At 36.3% G+C, this 17,633-nt stretch overlaps 1 long non-coding RNA gene across 7 annotated transcripts in view; it reads left to right on the top strand.

Annotated features, from left to right (window-relative positions):
- LOC129764360 (uncharacterized) overlaps window positions 1-17,411 on the top strand; it is a 103,611-nt gene extending 86,200 nt beyond the window's left edge. For all 7 annotated transcript variants that reach the window (XR_008741115.1, XR_008741119.1, XR_008741118.1 and 4 more), the window contains one exon: window positions 16,301-17,411. This is a non-coding gene — a long non-coding RNA (uncharacterized LOC129764360). The remainder of the gene's footprint in view (window positions 1-16,300) is intronic.
- The last annotated feature ends 222 nt before the right edge of the window (window positions 17,412-17,633 follow it).

Below are 17,633 nucleotides of genomic sequence, written 5' to 3'. Positions count from 1 at the left end.
TGCAATATTCGTTTTGAATAATTGTTCCAACACTTATATGATTTTTCCTTTTTTATTTCAGAAAAGTCAACATCAGAAAAATGGTAGACCATTCCAATTGTTTCATGATCCGAGATTTTGCTATTGTAAAAAATTTCAATCACACCATCGTCGAAATTCGTAAATACTAAGTCAATGGTCGTCGAAGATGTTCTGGTTATTCTAGTGTGATCATTTATTCTTTGTCTGAATCCAGCGGCTTGGGTGATTGCTTTTAGTTCAAAAGATTTCCTATGCTCGTTCCAATCAATGTTAAAATCACCAGTTATGACAATCCTTTTTTGTTCATATACTTGTATGTGCTGTAGCCATGCATCTTCCAAAAATTCTAAGAAGTCCTTGGCACTAGCACTAGGCGAATGGTATATTCCAGCGTATATTCCTGAAATTTTGCATCCTCTGACTTCAACGGCTAGAAACCAATTGTCCCCATATGTTCCATTGAAAATTTCTTTAAAATATAAAATGTTCGAAATATACATAGATACGCCTCCAGTATGGGCAGATCTCGACAAACAATTGATCATTGTGTATCCAACTACATTGAATCCATTCAGATCAGTCAATGCCGTTAAATGTGTTTCAACCATAATTAATAATTTCGGTTTTTCATTGGACAACAATATTTCTATTTCGTCGAAGTGTGTCCGTAATCCAGCCACATTTAGATAAAGCGCATCATATTTTTTCAATTCTCCTTTCTTGGGTGGCTAAATAGAGAAGTCCACCTGTTCCTTTTTCCTCTCGTAGTTTCGGAGGAATATAGGGCAGTTTGTACTCCACGCGAAATGTTTCGTATCTATGTCTATTCTTCGTTCGTTTTTAATTTTGTTACAATTTGAACATTGAATTTCTTCGGATGTACAGTTCTTGAATTCATGATTTTTGCCACATTTCGGACACACGCTGTGTTTTGCTTGGCAGTCGACAATTTTGTGACCATATTCACAGCATTTGAAGCATCTTAGAATCCTCAATCTATCAATAACTCGACATTTTTCAAACCCGCAAAATACTGATTTAGTCTCTATCATTTTATTATAAGTATCTCCATCGACTTCTATTATAGCACTGTATTTATTATATTTCATTTTATTATTACAATAGATTTTTCTTACTTCGAAATGTTTGGTTTTGTCCAACGAATTGTTCGTTTCGACCCACTTGTCTAAACGAAGTAGAATCATTTTCTCTAAAAATTTGCGAATACAGGATAACATTGCAATCGGCCTATACGAGTTATGATCGCAAGCCGGCTTGTTGGGTTTTCGTATGGCTATCACTCTCACTTGTCTCCAGTCATGCGGGACAATATTCAGCTCCAGAAACTTGATGAACAAGTTCAGCAAACGCTGTTTTGCCAAGTCGGGAAGATTCTTCAACAAGTTGAATTTAATCTTGTCCGACCCCGGAGCTGAATTGTTACATGAGAGGAGGGCAATTGAGAATTCTACCATCGAAAAATTCTCATAATCGCATTGGAGCGGAATATCGTGTACGACGCTTTGTGCAGGAACAGAATCGGGACAAACCTTCCTTGCAAATTTTAAAATCCAACGGTCAGAGTATTCCTCACTTTCATTGGTATGGTTCCAGCCACGCATTCTCCTAGCCGTATTCCAAAGAGTACTCATAGCGGTCTCCCTTGACAAACCATTGACGAACTTTCGCCAATATCCACGCTTTTTTGCTTTAATCAGACCTTTTAGTTTGGCTTCTAGAGCTTGGTGCTTTCGAAACCATTCCACTAATCCAGTTTTCCTGAATTTTTTGAAAGCGGATGATTTTTAAAGGTAGACCTTTGAACACTCCCTGTCCCACCAAAGTGATGGAGGACGACGTCGGAAAGTGGTAGCCGGTACACGTTTCTTTTGAGCTTGAAGTGCGCTATCGTAAATCAAACTTGATATAAAATTATACTCTTCAAGGGGAGGAAGTTCATGCATCCAAATGATTGCTTCAGATATTAATTCTGCAAATTTTCTCCAGTCAATATTCTTCGTGAGGTCATACGCAATATCGACTGACTCACTAGATTTTGATTCATTGGCGATCGATAAAATTATTGGTAGGTGATCACTACCGTGGGGATCTTGGATTACCTTCCATGTGCAATCCAGGGATAATGAAGAAGAGCAGAGAGATATGTCTAGCATGCTTGCCCGTGCAGGAGGGTTGGCTATCCTAGTTGCTTCCCCAGTATTTAAAACTGTCATGTTGAAGTTGTCGCACAGATCATAAATCAACGTGGCACGGTTGTCATCGTAGAGTGACCCCCATGCTGTTCCATGGGAGTTGAAGTCACCTAAGATTAACCGCGGCTCCGGCAATGCCTCGATAATATCAAAGAACTGATGGCGGCCTACCGTAGTCCTGGGAGTAATATATATCGAAGCAATGCAGTTCTTTGCCATTGATTTGTATCTGGCAAGCGACAACTTCAATGCCTGTAATCGATGGGATAGTGACTCTATAGAAGGAGTGACGTTTTTTGATCCCCAATAGTACGCCACCAAACGAGTCGTTACGATCGAGGCGAATAATGTTGAAATTGTGAAAATTCAGCTCGTCGGCTGAACAAAGCCATGTTTCACAGAGAGAAAATACATCACAGTTAGAACTGTGATCTAAAAATTTGAATTAGTCTAGTTTAGGGATGATCCTGGCATTATGTTGACCGAATTTGATAGAACTCCTTGAGATTCAACTACTTGGGTGCACCGACAAAGATATGACCCAATAAGGTAAACTGCTTCCCGGGAAAAGTTGTACTGATCTCAGAGTTTTTTCAATAATTTGGCATGGGACACTCTATCAAAAGCTTTCGAAAAGTCAATGAGAAGTAGAATGACTGCGCCTTTCTTGTCTACAAATTCATGTATGTCACCAAGAACCAAAGCCGATGCTGGTCAGAATTACCAATGTTTGTGCGAGCAATAGCTGTCATCGAGAACAAAACGCATTCTAAAGTGTCCGCAAAACAACACCGGTGGTAACAGCAGCAGCAGCAATCGTCGTATCATCAACAGCAGCACCAATTAGTGAACATTCAATAATTTGGCTTTTAGGACTGAAGAATACACGGATATCGGGGGAAAAGGAAGCACGGATGTAATATGAGGGGAAAAAAGAACAATTTCAAGGATAGGGTAGCATTAATTTATTACTTTCAGAACTGGAATGATCATGGGAAAATAAGGGAGCGGATACACGGATGGTAGGGGAAGGAATATAATTTAGCAGAGAAAGGTTATTTTCTTTTCGAATCTAACAACTCTAACTGGTCCTTGCTGCAGATTTCCTGAGCTGAAAGATCAGCATCTGGCTTAATGTAGACTTTTCCGTTCCTTGTGAAGACGGTGTGGATTCGGCCGTCCTTTAGTTTTAGAGCGTATCCTTTCAGTTGCCGAGCTGACTCACTCAAGTTTTCGTTCAGAAATACTCGCTGGTTGACGTCAAAACCAAGTTGAGATAGATTCAAATTTCTTTTAGATAGATAACGCTGAAAGAAGTCATCTTTTGCCGCTCTAACGGTGAACTGGATATATGGCAATATCGGTGGTGAAGAACCAACAGCAATGGGGATACGCGCCAACCGCTTTGAAATGGCGATGGGAACATCGGAATCGCAGTATCCAAGAGTAATGGCAACTTTGGACAGAAAGGTGCTCGTTTTCTCTGAAGGGCTGTATGGGACGCTAGTGAGTAAAAGGTCAGCAGATTTTTCGAGTCTGACGATGGCATCTTCGTTTGATTTAACTCAGTTTTTGTGCACTTCTCCTTCAGCTGGTTTATATCACGAGTGCAGTCAACTCTCAACTTTTCCACTTCGCACCTGAACGTGCCGTGCCAATTTCTTCCACTAGAGCTTTGTTACCGGCGTCAATTTTTGACTCGATACGCTGATTTCCCTCGTCGATCATCTTCTGCATTCTTACTAACAGGTCATCAAATGATTCCATGACAACTTCTACATGATCCACGGAAGCTAAAGCTCAAATCGTGAGCAAACATATTATTTGTTGCTCTTCCCCCACAGTGCAAGCAGCGAGTAAAATCTAAAAAGCAAACCTACCTGATTCGCTAAATTGTTATCTTTTTTTACTATCTTCACTCTTGGTGTTATGAGATTTATATAATTTAAAGCTCCTTTCAAGTATAAGAATATTTTACGTGCACATTTTTATCTTAATGTGTGAAGGTGTAGTGGACAACAATTTGGAAGATTTTGTTTTGGTTTTTTCAAAGATTTTGTGAACTAACACAAATTGTTGCTACCCAAATCAATGACAAATCCAATTAACCTTATCGACCAGATTTCAGTTGGTTCCTGAAACGTTCCTATAGGGCAGACCACAGTATAAGTCGGATATTACATCTATATACGATGATTTTTCACAAAGTTATAGCATGTCAAAAATCTCGTAACTTTCAACTTTACATTCTGTTCCTCCATTTTTTTTTCGAGTGTATATCAATAACGATTTAGCGTAATATTTATTTGAAATCCCTTATTTTTTCGTTACATTTTTCATAGAGTGACCTTCTGTATAGAAATAATCAAAGACGTAGTACTACGTCAAAAGAAATCTTCCCGAACGAAGCGCACAGACAAAATGCGCATGTTCATGCAAATCATATATTTAACTATTACGAGTAATTATATCTGCACACTGATGTGATTTATGATTGTAACCATACTAGAGAAAAGTCTTGCGGAGTTTTTGCCCACTGGAGAATATTTGGAAGGTTTAATGAGCGCGCCATGTGTGGAAATTAAGCTTCACGAAGTGCATTTGTTCTCTCATTTAGCGCCATAAATTTAAGCTCTTCGAGGAAAACTGTGAAAGACGCAAAATTAGCCTGCTTTAATGGTTCGGTGGCGAAGCAGTGCTTGCCAGCGGTAAAGTTTACGACCATATGAACACAATCGTTCAAATTATTTTCATCATTTCAATGTAGAAAATACTCACATTTCAGTGAACCAACCAGTTGGGGCTGGAATTTGAGTTTATACTGCCATGAATGCGATCTCAGCGTTGGTCACGAAGATTTGTTTAATGATGTAGACGAATGGCGAAAGCTTTGCCGACCTTGGAGAATTATTTAATTACCAACAATTGGTGCCAGCTGACGGTGACATGCACAGTGAAGTCTTAATAGTTGCGGGCATGCTATTACGGAAGTATAGTTCATCAAATGTAGCGGTAACGTTTGGGTAACTGTACCATTTAATGTTCAAATGAAATAAATGTAGAATGCTCACGTGCAACTTTATCAGTTGCTTATGTACATAAGTTTATGACAAGAGTTACAGTTAGTCTAACAAAAGTGATTGTATGTGATTGTTTACTACCTAGATCACAAACCCACATTAAATGTATATTATATCCTGTAGTTATGAGATATTGCTTCGCCCACAAAAATATAAGTATATCGCGAATTGATTACATCACACGGTGCTGTTCTCAGCCATAAGTTGATTTACGAACCCAGGGATGGTGGGAAGGGGTGGGGGGGAGTTATTTGGCACTCGCATTTGGCGAACGCATTTACGGTGTTCATTTCCTCTGGCTCATTTTCGCCATTTCCATCCGTTGATAGTGGAAAAAGATAAGAACTTCATGGCTGGGAAGCGCTGAATGCCGTCACGTTTGGCGCCAGCTGTTTTTGGTGTCGCGTTCTAATCTCAAATCTTTCCCGGTCTTTGGGCTTCACGAGTGGGTTTTCACGTAAACTATTATCAGCAAGATGCCGTGTCCAAGAGCATGGTTTCCGATTTAGTGAATATCGAATTCTTTAGTAGCGGAGAGTGAATTGGTTCATCTTCGTTCGATTCACATTTGGTTGCCACTTTGGGGATAATGAAGCACGACAAAGACACCCGACGATAGGAATGAACGAAATTTCTAAATAAAAGGTATCTTTCACAAAATTGAAGATTGAATGAGCACGAAGAGATTGATTTAAAGAAAGTTTTGTTGTGTTGAGTTAAAGAATTTGTTTTTTACAGGCTTTCCGCCTTGTGGAAAGTTGAATTCCACTTCAAATGATGTGTTTGCTTCAATATGGATTTCCATTACATAGAATTCAATCTGACATTTCAACTAGCAGGAACAGTTTCGAATGGTTTCATGGAACCATGCAGCTAATATTCCTGTATATTCCAACGAGCTAACAGGATTGGTTTTGTCCCAAGCGGATGTTCATTTTTGACATAATGCAAATATCAATTGACAACTCTGAACTCTGAATATTCAGTCCTGTCGTTTTCGGAACTTATCTTTATTGGCAGTCCCGTATCAGAGAATAAACTCTAGACATTTCGATTCATGACCAATTTCATGTCGACTCGACGGGTCGTTGGCTGCAATATCTCAGATTACAGTGGAACGTTATGAGTGCAAATACATTGGTCATTCGATCAACAATCAAAAATGCTTGAAATATTCGAAAAAGGTTTAGCCTACTTTTTGAAAAAGGTTAAAGTTTTATTATTAATTTTTCACAAAAAACTATAACTCAAAAACTATAATACCTAAAAATTTTGGTTAAAGAATAAAATGTAGGCAATTGTTTAAATTTTCATAAAATATACTGTTTTTTAAAGGAAATACACTGAAAAAGTATTTTGAAAATCCAAATAATTTTTCATCAAAAACTGTTTTTTTAATCTCTGAAATAAAAATGATATGAATAGCCCTTACAATTTTCAACAAGTCACCCATACATCGGAAGATGAGCACTTTTATAGGGAAACCAACAACTCTTTCTTTCTTTGAAAATAATACAACTGATCCAAGATGGCGATATAGTGTGTTCGACAAAGTTCTAAATCTTATTAAAATATGAAATCTTGTTGAAGATGTCAACTCTCTATTTTTATGGAATCTAAAATATATGACATATTTTTACGGAGACTCCTGAAAAACATTTTGTGTGTAAATTCTCGTAAAACATGTTCACACGTCAAGTGTTACTAAATAGAAAAAAGTTTGCAGAGTATGTCATTCGCCATAATTTACACACTAAAATATTGCGAGCTGAACAAAAAAAAGCAATTTTTCACAGAAAACATGAGAAAGTTGTTGTTAGGAATTAGTTTTTAAAATTTCAATAATTTGCTTCATTTTATTCTACAACAAACATTTTGTAGTTCTTATGGTTTTTATGTGAGAAATATTTTAAAATTTTGATTTTTTTTAAAATTAATTCAAAAACTATGAAACCTACAAAATGTTGGTTGAAGAATGAAATGAAGGAATTTATTTAAATTTTCATCAAAAAATATCAAATAATTTGAAAAGAAATATTTAAAAAATTTAAATCCATTTTTCTCAAACGTATATTACTGGATATAACGTAACTTTTTCCTCGATATCAAGTACCTTTCTTGGTGTTACCTTTTTTAGTTTTCAATATTATTTTCATATTTTTTAGTCGAGAACCGCAGTGTAAAGCGCTGAAAATGTCGATGTTAGTATTTCGAGCGTGTAACGGGGAACTAGCTGTCAAATTACTCTATGGTATTTGAAAAACATAGAATTTAGGTGGTTCTTAATTCAATAAAATCCTCTCAAATGATTTGAAAAAAAAATCTTATATATAAAACAAGGTTTTTCCCACTTACGTATGACAGTTCATCAAAAGAGAACAGCTGATCAGATTTGAGTCATCTATATAGCGTTGTGATTGTTCCCACTAGAATGATAGAATACTTTGGAGATTATCAAAGATCAAGAGGGAAGTTCTAAAAAATCTAAAACAATCACCAATCACATCAATTTTATGGATCTGAACGAAAACACTCTAACTTTCCTCGAATATACCGTTCTGAATCATATTTCAGACAACATCATATTTCGGACACTTTGTTCTAATATCTTGAAATGCTTAATGCACTGATGATATAACTATAAAATTAATATCACAATTGCTTCTTCAGAGTATTCCCTTGGTTTCACTATCATTTCATATGAGAACTACATTTGAATTTTAACATAATCGGCAAAAATCTTACAACACTACTCATTATCGTTTGTGTTTGACGTTTACTTAGCGTGAGAACGTAGAATTTACCCGTTCATGAATATTTAAATTTCTCCCATGTTTCATCATTTTTCATCATCGTTAATAGTTTACTGTGATTGCATAGTAAGTGTTTCGCAGTAGATTATAAAAAGAATCCAGTGTAATGTAATTTTCGTCCAAAAAATCACAAAATAAAGTGTTCGAAATTTGAATTCAATCTGTCCGGTGTTTGATTTTTATTCGCTTCATTTGAAAAGCATTTTGTTTGATGATTTTTTATGTTTTCAATCAAATAGGTACCGAAGTAGAAAGCTTAAATACATATTGAACTAATTTATTGTAAATATCAACCAAATAATACCTGTGCATAAAGTTTACATCTGTTTTCTGCATCATATGCCTTAAGCGTCCGAAATATGATTCGGAACGGTATTCGTAATTTGTTACTTAACAATCGAAATATTCACTAGGAATACAACGGCAGAATAACGTGTGCCGGGTTAGCTAGTCTTCTAATAAATATTTATATTTTCTGCTTCGATTTAACGTAACAAAAAAATGTAAACGTTATGTCGAGGTATGAATGCATTAATGTATATCTCGTATCATTTTGGTGTGTGAATTATCGCGAATGACATATTCTGCAATTTTTTTTTTATTTATCAACACTACAAGAACAAGTCAAATGCGAGAATTTATACAAAAAAAAAATGTAACGAGGAGTTTTTCAGAAGTCTCCATACAGAAATGTCTCATATGCCATATCATTAAAAAAGGAAGAAACTTAGAAAAACTTTTCCCCAGTAAAAGTACAGATCTTCCGATGCATGGATGACTTGTTGGAAATTTTTAGGTCTATTCATATTTTTTTGTGAATTTAAAAATAATACGTTTTTGAGATAAAAATGAAATTCATTTCTTTAAATATTTTTTTAAGTGTAATTTTAAAACTATTTTTGTATTTTTTATGAAATTAAGTTTTTTCTACATTTCATGGTTTGATCAAAATTTTGTAGGTATTATAGTTTTAGGGACATCAATTTTTATAAAAAAATTAAGGAAACAAACTTTGGCCCTATTAAAAAAATAGTCTAACCTTAAATAAATTCGACACAAAATTGGAGGAACAGAGTGCGAAGTCGGAAGTTTTTGACGATTTTTGGCGATTTTTACCATACTGTAACTTTGTGAAAAATTAACACATATCGATGGGATGTACATCACTTTGAAGCTACTACTTTTAGGTATTATAATATGTTACGTACATATTTTTATCTTGGTGTGTGTTGGTGTAGGGGGCAATAGTATCGGGAAGAAATAAAAAATCGATTTTTCTCTGTTTTTTCAAATATTTTTTGGATTAACACAATTTTTTTGCTAATCAACTCAATAGCAAATTCAAATAACCTCATCAATCAGCTTTCATTTGATTCCTATAACGTTCCTGTAGGACCTTTCCATACAAGGATATTTCAATTTGAATGAAAATTTACCCCTTCGTCTTTGCTGATGGATGATTCAATAAATAATCGTTGCACCGCAAATCGAAAGGCAGTTTTGAAAACTCCAATAAATTCTGTGCAAGGATAATTTATTACTTTAACGATAAAACATTATTTAAATTTTTTGCTTCGATCTCAAAAAAGTGCCCAAAACAGGGGTGGCATTTCGCATTACGAAACGAGTGATTTTTGTTCGTTTCGACCACTTTTGCCATTATGAATCTCGAAGCGAGCTCGAACCGAGCGAAATGAATAAGAAAGTAGCAGAGCTTCGAGCACAGTTTGACATTTCGTAACATTGTGTTCGAGTAATTTTCAACTCGAAACCAGAACAAATATGGTTGAATCGTCGTATGGGAAAATGCTAGTGAACCGTTGATTTTAATGCTAAACTTTACATCAAAGAAAATTACAATTGTATTTCTTTTGGTCTTGACGTCTATTTGTACAAGTATGTGAGTATAAATACAATACTTTTATTTCAGCACTATTAAATCACAATTCAGTTGTTCATTTTCCATAGGCCTTAGAATGGGTATATGAGTACCACCAATACACCAGGTATCTTGAATTTGCTTCTTTCCAGAAGTGGCATCAATTCATTGAACACTGATGAAACTGTTGGTTGAGCCATACCAAGTAAGAAGTTTCCTCTTTTATTACATTGATTTAGTAGGATCAGAAGCCAGAGAGTTAAAAAACGGCCACTAATTTTAGAGCTGAATGAATAGCAGTGCTTCTGAAAATTGATTGTAACACGGTTGCATTCGAAATATTTTGAAATGCTGCTCGACTAAGTCTGATATACTGCCGAAACCTTGAAACAAAAGAATAATTATTATCATTTATATCGGAAACGTATATAAGACAAACTCACTCATTTTCACTTAGCGAAAGAGAGTTACTTTTATCCCATAACACTCGCCTCTGTGGATTATTCCACGTGCGTGCTCTTTTCTTCACTATCACTAGCGTCAAAAAACATTTGGTGATCTTTTCTTTTTAATCACAATTCTAATATAATATCAAATTTAATTTTGTTTTTCGGCATTGATATTTGCAATAAAGAAATTCATCATCCACCCAGATCTTTGTTGCTGTCAGCGAATGAAGAACGCATATTTTTCACATTTTTTTCGTTGGAAATTTTGAAAATCGTGAAATCGTTGTGCGTTTAACCATATGAAAAAACAAATCGGACTGGATATCTTCAAGGATTTCTTTACGAACCCAACGGTTTGGTTCAGTTATTCAGATGAAATTGGAAGATATGCTTTATGGCGACCATGTTCATGTTCAAATCGAAAATGTTATGCGATAAACCCTACGAAAAGATAGACCAAATTGGACAACTAAAACAATTCGTCACGAACACAACGTTTTGGTTCCGTTATACAAAGTGGAATTCGAAGATATGCTTTCTGTCGATCGTGAAGTCATTATCAGCGCTAATAAACGTACGACTGTCCGTCATGAATAGGGATTGTTAACCGGTTTAACCGGTAATACCGGGTCATTCTTCTTTACCGAATTGTCGGTAATTTTACAATCATTAACCGGTAATTTCGGTAATTTTCATTTTTACACCATAAATAAAATTTGCCTTTATGCCGCTTTGAAATATGACTCGAGAATGAAAATAAGATCGAAAAATTACAAATGGCAGTGTTCCGCCGATTCTACGACCTCCGAACTTCAGCTCAAAAATCGCCGCTCGATCTGAAAACGAAACACGAGATAAGTTCCAGCGATGAAGGAATTGGTTGATGCCCTCGAAGAAATGCACCCTTTATGAAGCTGAAGTCAGATTGCAATTTATGCTAGAACAGCTATCGGAGCAATCATCAGAAATTTCGAAACAGCTGCTTGAAGCCATGATTGGAAGGATTGCAGGACTCATAAGCATTCACTTTCGATCGGAAATACCTTCCACTGCGATAAGAAACGATGGTCCTAATACGTTTAAAAAGGTCCATCCATCGCTATAAAACCGTGGCACTCAACGTGTTAACCAACTTTTTGTAAACTAATGATTATCAATTAAAGCCGTTACTTCAAAAAAATCGTTTAATTTTGAAGTATTTTTTTACCGGTAAGTTACCGGTTTTATCAGTAATTCACCGGTTCTACCGGGAATGAAATTTTCATTACCGAATAACCGGTTATTGAAATCAGGGCCCGAAATCTTCGAAGGTGAAAAATGAGGACCGACTCTACTCTCAGCAGCTTCGCTTCGACTAGAACTGCTTCGGCAGTCGCCGCCAACAAAAAGTGACTTAACTAAAAAATGAATTGACTAGCGTTGACTAGCGAGGATGACTGGTACACTAGTCCAGTCAGTGGTTATTTTAACTGATTCGACTAATGAAAACAAATCTGCCTCTTCATTCAACTGACTTCAATCCACACTTCCATTTCCCCCTGACACTAATTTTATACCCACGTACGCAATCTTATTTTTACGTCCATATAAAGAGGAACGAAAACATGATTTCTGATGCAAAAAAGAAGTTACCCCATCAATGGACGGTTTATTGTCTACCCATCGTGAATTCAAACCAACGAACCTAGACATTTATCATGTATGCTATAAAGGTGTTAGTATTAGTTAGTATTAGGCGTGCAAAATAGCGCACACACATTGCACGTTATTTTATACGGAAGTAATTTTCGTGTACGATACAAAAGAATCTAGCTCACCTGTAGCGTAAGTCAGACATGAACTCAAACATCGGTGCATGCACATGTACATGGGAGAGAGAAAGGGAGGAACGAATTCGTTTTGGGGGAAGTCACTTCAAAATGCAATCAGGACAATTTGACTGGGAAGAATGAAGGAATATAGCAACTAAACGCCCGACTGACTGTTCAGTCGTTTTGGCGGAAAAACTGTGTGAAGAAGCCAAGAGTCATTACTAACTGACTATGGATATAGTCAGTCAGATAGTCAGCTGACTATCCTCAGTTGACTATGACTATGCAGAGCCCTAATTGAAATTTTGGCACGGTAATGCAATCCCTAGTCGTGAACGTCATTATACTGGCCCACGATTTATGCAATTGCCTTTGTGATCTTTGGTTGAAATGTTAAATCCCGTGATATAGCTCTAAGAAGGCGTAATGATGGCGCATTGTTTTTGTGACCCATCGCACATACGACCGCATTGAAAAAAAAATAAAATAAAATTCTACAAAGAATAGGATGGACAACACTTTCAAATCAGGATGATCAATCCATCGACAGGTTAGTAAATGTGTAATTCATTTTCTTTTCCAACTTCAGAACAAAGTTCATGTTCTGCTTTGAGGTGACGAAACAAATAAGAAGGTCAGCTCTCTGAAATTCAACGGGTACTGTTTGATGAATGTGGATGTGGATAACTATTTGCTGCGATTTCGATGATTGTTCAAACAGAACGTGGTCATCATGCATGTCAAACCTAGAGACTGAGCGTCTAATTTACAATCAAACCAAACCGCGGCCCGAAGACTTCGTACCATAGAGAGATGCAATAATTTAAGAGTAATATGCTATCGATGTACAACATTTGTCAATCTTTTCGTCCACATATTGGATTCCCATAACATGAAATTTCCTCGCCCTCTTTACTTACTCATTGTTCTTACAGATATTGAAATCGAGTGAATTTACAAAATTTTTCGTTGTTATGAATCAAATTCGAGTTGTTCACAAAAGTACGATCAGAAAAGAAATTTAAGAAGGAATCGTCAATGCTAGAATGTTTGAAATTAAAAAAATCGTGGGTGGGTCAGTTAGTTCCTTTTTAAATATTTCAAGTATGCAAAGCTGCTTGAATGACCAACATCTTTACACCAACAACGTTGCACTGCTATCTGAGATGGTGCTGCCAATTCTTTAGGCGAGTTGGCATGAAATTCGTCTCATATAAATACATGCCTGTGCAATGTTGTCTGTGACAAATTTTATTTACATTTGACGAAAAGCATTTTTGAAATAAGAATAGTAATAAGACCTAGTTTTCAAATAAATTTGCTTAGTCTGTACGAATCGAAATATCAATCAATGTTTCTAATGAAGAATTCGAGAAACCATAAATAGAGCGTTGTTTCACAAAAAAAACGTCTTCAGAGACTGAGAGAAATTAATCGTGAAATAGCACTTTCACGCTTGCCTACGTGGAAGAAATGCAAATCAGCAGGTTTGGCTTGATGATGGTAAGATTAAAACCACAAAGCTAATCTAAAAGGGATGGAAAACTTTCCGTTGACCTTTTCGTCTCTCTTTTCGAATGAACACGTCTGGCGAAGATCCGTTCGATGGTCTATTCTTGCCCGATTTAATTAAGCAGAATCAATTAAACGTGAAAAATAATTTTCGTCCTTCTCTAATTAAAATTTACATTAACGAGATTATAGCAAAAAACCAACATCTTGCTTTGTAATTCTCGTGTATCTTTGTTTTCGCACATCTCACAAACATGTAAAACAAGTTTTATGTCTTTATTTAATATTGAATGCAACCTTTACCATTTAAAAAAAAAGTTCCTTCCACAAAAAGACTTTTTTTCTCCAGGAAGACAAATTGAATACTGCAATACGATAGCGTATCGCAGCTATAAATAAAGAGATGTATCGAGGGGGGGGGATAGAATGGTTCAATTTATATTCAATTGATAACTGTTCTTTGGGAAATTCGACTAACATTGGGTCAAGAACGAATGGCAATCAAATTGAACTGAAGTACAAAAGAAATGCTTTCTCACACAAATGACGGACACAAAATCTTGATTTTAATGAGGAACTATGCTTAATGGGGTAGGTGTAAAATCAAACTCTTTAAATTCGAACGGAAATATTTGTACGCCCCTATAACAATAATGAAAATTATATAGTGTTCAAAGCAAACTATTGAATAGTTGAAGAATGTGAAGCGTTATCAAAAAATCATCATGTACAAATCACAGCCGATGCGTGCAGCTACAAATGGTAGCGATTAAAATGAAAAATGCCTGTGATTGAAGTAGCTGATGTGTGCATCATTTGAATTCTAATTTGCCACTGTTCCCACACACTTCCTGCGTTTGGTCATTTGCCATCACAATGATAAAATTCTGATGGAATGAAGGAACGTGCGGCTGGAAAGACGACGAAAGATGAAAGAAATATCGAACAATCATCCCTTTTGATCTAAATCATCGTAAAAAATTATTTATGTTTTGTGAGCAATTGTTCTGATCCGTGAATAAATATGGGCTCATTTGATCATCTTAAACAGTGGGTCAAAAGTTAAAGTCGACAACGGAATATACGAGCGCAACCGAACCAGTGAGATTGACCAAATAGGTGAATTTTTTTTTTTTTTTTTTTTAATATCTGTATTATAGTGACTTTCAACTCATTTGGCTGGTTCGTCACTTTTACTTCCATTTTTGGAAGAATGTCGGGAGTGAGAATTCAACTCGTGACCTTCAGCGTGAGAGGCATGGATGTTACCACTACGCCAGATCGCTTCCCAAATAGGTGAAATGCCAACAGAGAAACTCAGGCATTTATGCAACTTCCGAGTGAATTTTTCATTATCACCACAGGCAAAGCCGAGCATTTTCTCCAACAAACGTTTCAATCATGGACGAACAATGCTAGCAGTGTGGTACGAGGTCAGTAGTAGACCCGAATGCAGATGGAGATTTCAGAATGCAACTGAGCTGAGCTTTTTCAAATATGCATACATCAGCATTTTTCGTGCGGAATCTACATTCATCTTCGCTTCTTTCTGTCGACTCATCAAGCGTCGTCGCCAGTGACAACAACCATGATGTTGGAGCGACGAAAATCGTCCAGACAGAAGTGCTGGGGATGTAATTCTCACGGGCCACGCTGACTGGAAAGTTTCGCTACGTTCACGTTCAATCCAACACGAACCCGGCGTGACACTCGACCTAGAATCCCCGCAGAGACAGGTCGTTTCGTTGAGCATTTTTGTTTTGTTGAGGTATTTTGTTTTCTGCTCACCTAGGACTATTACGATGGACCGCGAATATGATCCTTTAATTGGATGGTGATTCTGCTACCATTATGACCATTATTTCCTGTGAGAGAATAAATTGCTCCTCTATTTTATGCACAACGTTGAACGTACGAGAAAGAATTATGAATAAGATAAATAAGATTTCTGATTTTTTTTTCAAAATAGATGAAAAAATCTTTTTTTTTTCGCCTAAGCAATACTGTACATAATTAAATCAAATTAACAAATTTTCTAATCTGCGATACTAGCTACGATCATTATTTCGATAATCGAACTTTATTGAATTCTTGGATTCGTTATCGGTTTGGTTACAAAGATACTGTCATAGTCTCCAAAAACAATGAAATAACAGAGAAAAGTTTATTTTCTTTCCCAATATTGTAGCTTGTATTTTGTATGTTTCATCTAAAGTTCGTTCATCATGAAGCTACAGCATTTCAAAATTCACTAAAAATGAATTCGATGTTACTGCTTGTTTTTCTGTTTTTTGTTTTGTCATTGTAGCTCTCGCTGAGGCAATAGAAAAAGAGAATCATTATTCTCCAATTAGTGGGAGGCTTTTGATTTTATCGACATTTTGGATAATGAACTTCTTTCTCCCCAGCCAAGCCCAATAATATGTGTATGTGTATATTATTTAATAAATACAGCAATAAATGTTATTACGAATGTGACAAACTAATCGGCCATTTTCTCTTTCTTTCTCTATTATCTACAGACGATGCTGTGAGCTAACACCCTGAATTCTTATGTTGTAACGGAGAACTTGCAGTTCGACAACTGTGCAGCGAAAAATACAATTCTGAGTTCGACCACGCGTAGTACAAGGTGTCAAACCCGGAGAACAGCATCGGAAGAATGCACCCCGTGCAGGCCCGTGGATGATGTAGTATAGTAGTAATACAGTCACAGTTGTGGATCGTTACAGAACCAACGAGGCGGTTATCCATATATCAATCCATAGACGTACCGTTGAACGTGGGAATTCAACAGATTTATTTCAAAAAACTAATAAAACTTTAATTAAAGAAACCATGAGCAGTGTGTCAGTTAAGTTTGAGACATTGCGTCCTACGTTTCGGTTGAAACCTTTTGAATAGCTCTGATATCGTCGGAAAAAAGTATTTTTCATTATGTTTTAATTTTTGGGAAAAGTGAAAAGCTGCCAATTCGGGTGAATACGGCATGATGATATACAGCACAAACGAGTTTTCGAGACACAATTTGACGCACGAGCAGTGACTTGTGACCCGGCACATTGTCGTGTAGAAAAGTCCAATTTCATGGGTCGAATTCAGCGCATCCTAGCCATCAAATACTTCAACAGCTGACGAATAATTTTCATGTATGTTTCCCTTAAAATTCATTAAAAAAAATCTTCAGAATGACATAGACAGCATAGACAGGAGTCCAATGTATGATGAATGATGAATTCGAGACAGTATAAACATAATTATGAATAGAAATGAGATGATGGCCTTCCCCAACTACAAGAAGGCGACCGAGGGGTTTGTGCGTTGTACCGTGTTATGACGAAAATCAGCGGAGTGTTCGTCATAGCACGACTTCAATTTATGTTCTATTCATTGATACATGAACCGACGCGGGACTTACCGTGTTAATAAGAAAGAGGCAGCGGCTTCATCCCGGAACAACATTCCGTCAACAATGGGAAAACTTCACAATGTAACGATACGCGATACGGTCGTACATGTTCTCATTTTTTAAGGATTTCGCTTATGTTCGGAGAACCGAAGCTAAAATTCAATTAATTAACGTTGTCTAATTTGTAAATTTGTAATCTAAATAAATGGTCCTGAGTTAACTAGAGTTTGTACAGAACTTTTGTTCATTTTTCTTTGAAACTCCGAAACTGTCCTCAATAGAAGTAAAATGTTTTCTATGATACAAGAACCAGTATACATATAGGGTCATATTCCAAAAGACGAGTGCTCATCTTGTTTATTTTCATGTTCCAGAAGCCGAGCTTGACCAAAAATTGACGAGTAGCTCGTCTGACTCGACCGTTCGGTCGGGGTCAGTCGTCGTCT

The sequence above is a fragment of the Toxorhynchites rutilus genome, chromosome 2, assembly GCF_029784135.1.
Source record: "Toxorhynchites rutilus septentrionalis strain SRP chromosome 2, ASM2978413v1, whole genome shotgun sequence".
Taxonomy (NCBI): domain Eukaryota; kingdom Metazoa; phylum Arthropoda; class Insecta; order Diptera; family Culicidae; genus Toxorhynchites; species Toxorhynchites rutilus.
The sequence above is the reverse complement of the archived record's forward strand: the minus strand, read 5'-3'. Positions and strand labels throughout refer to the sequence as shown.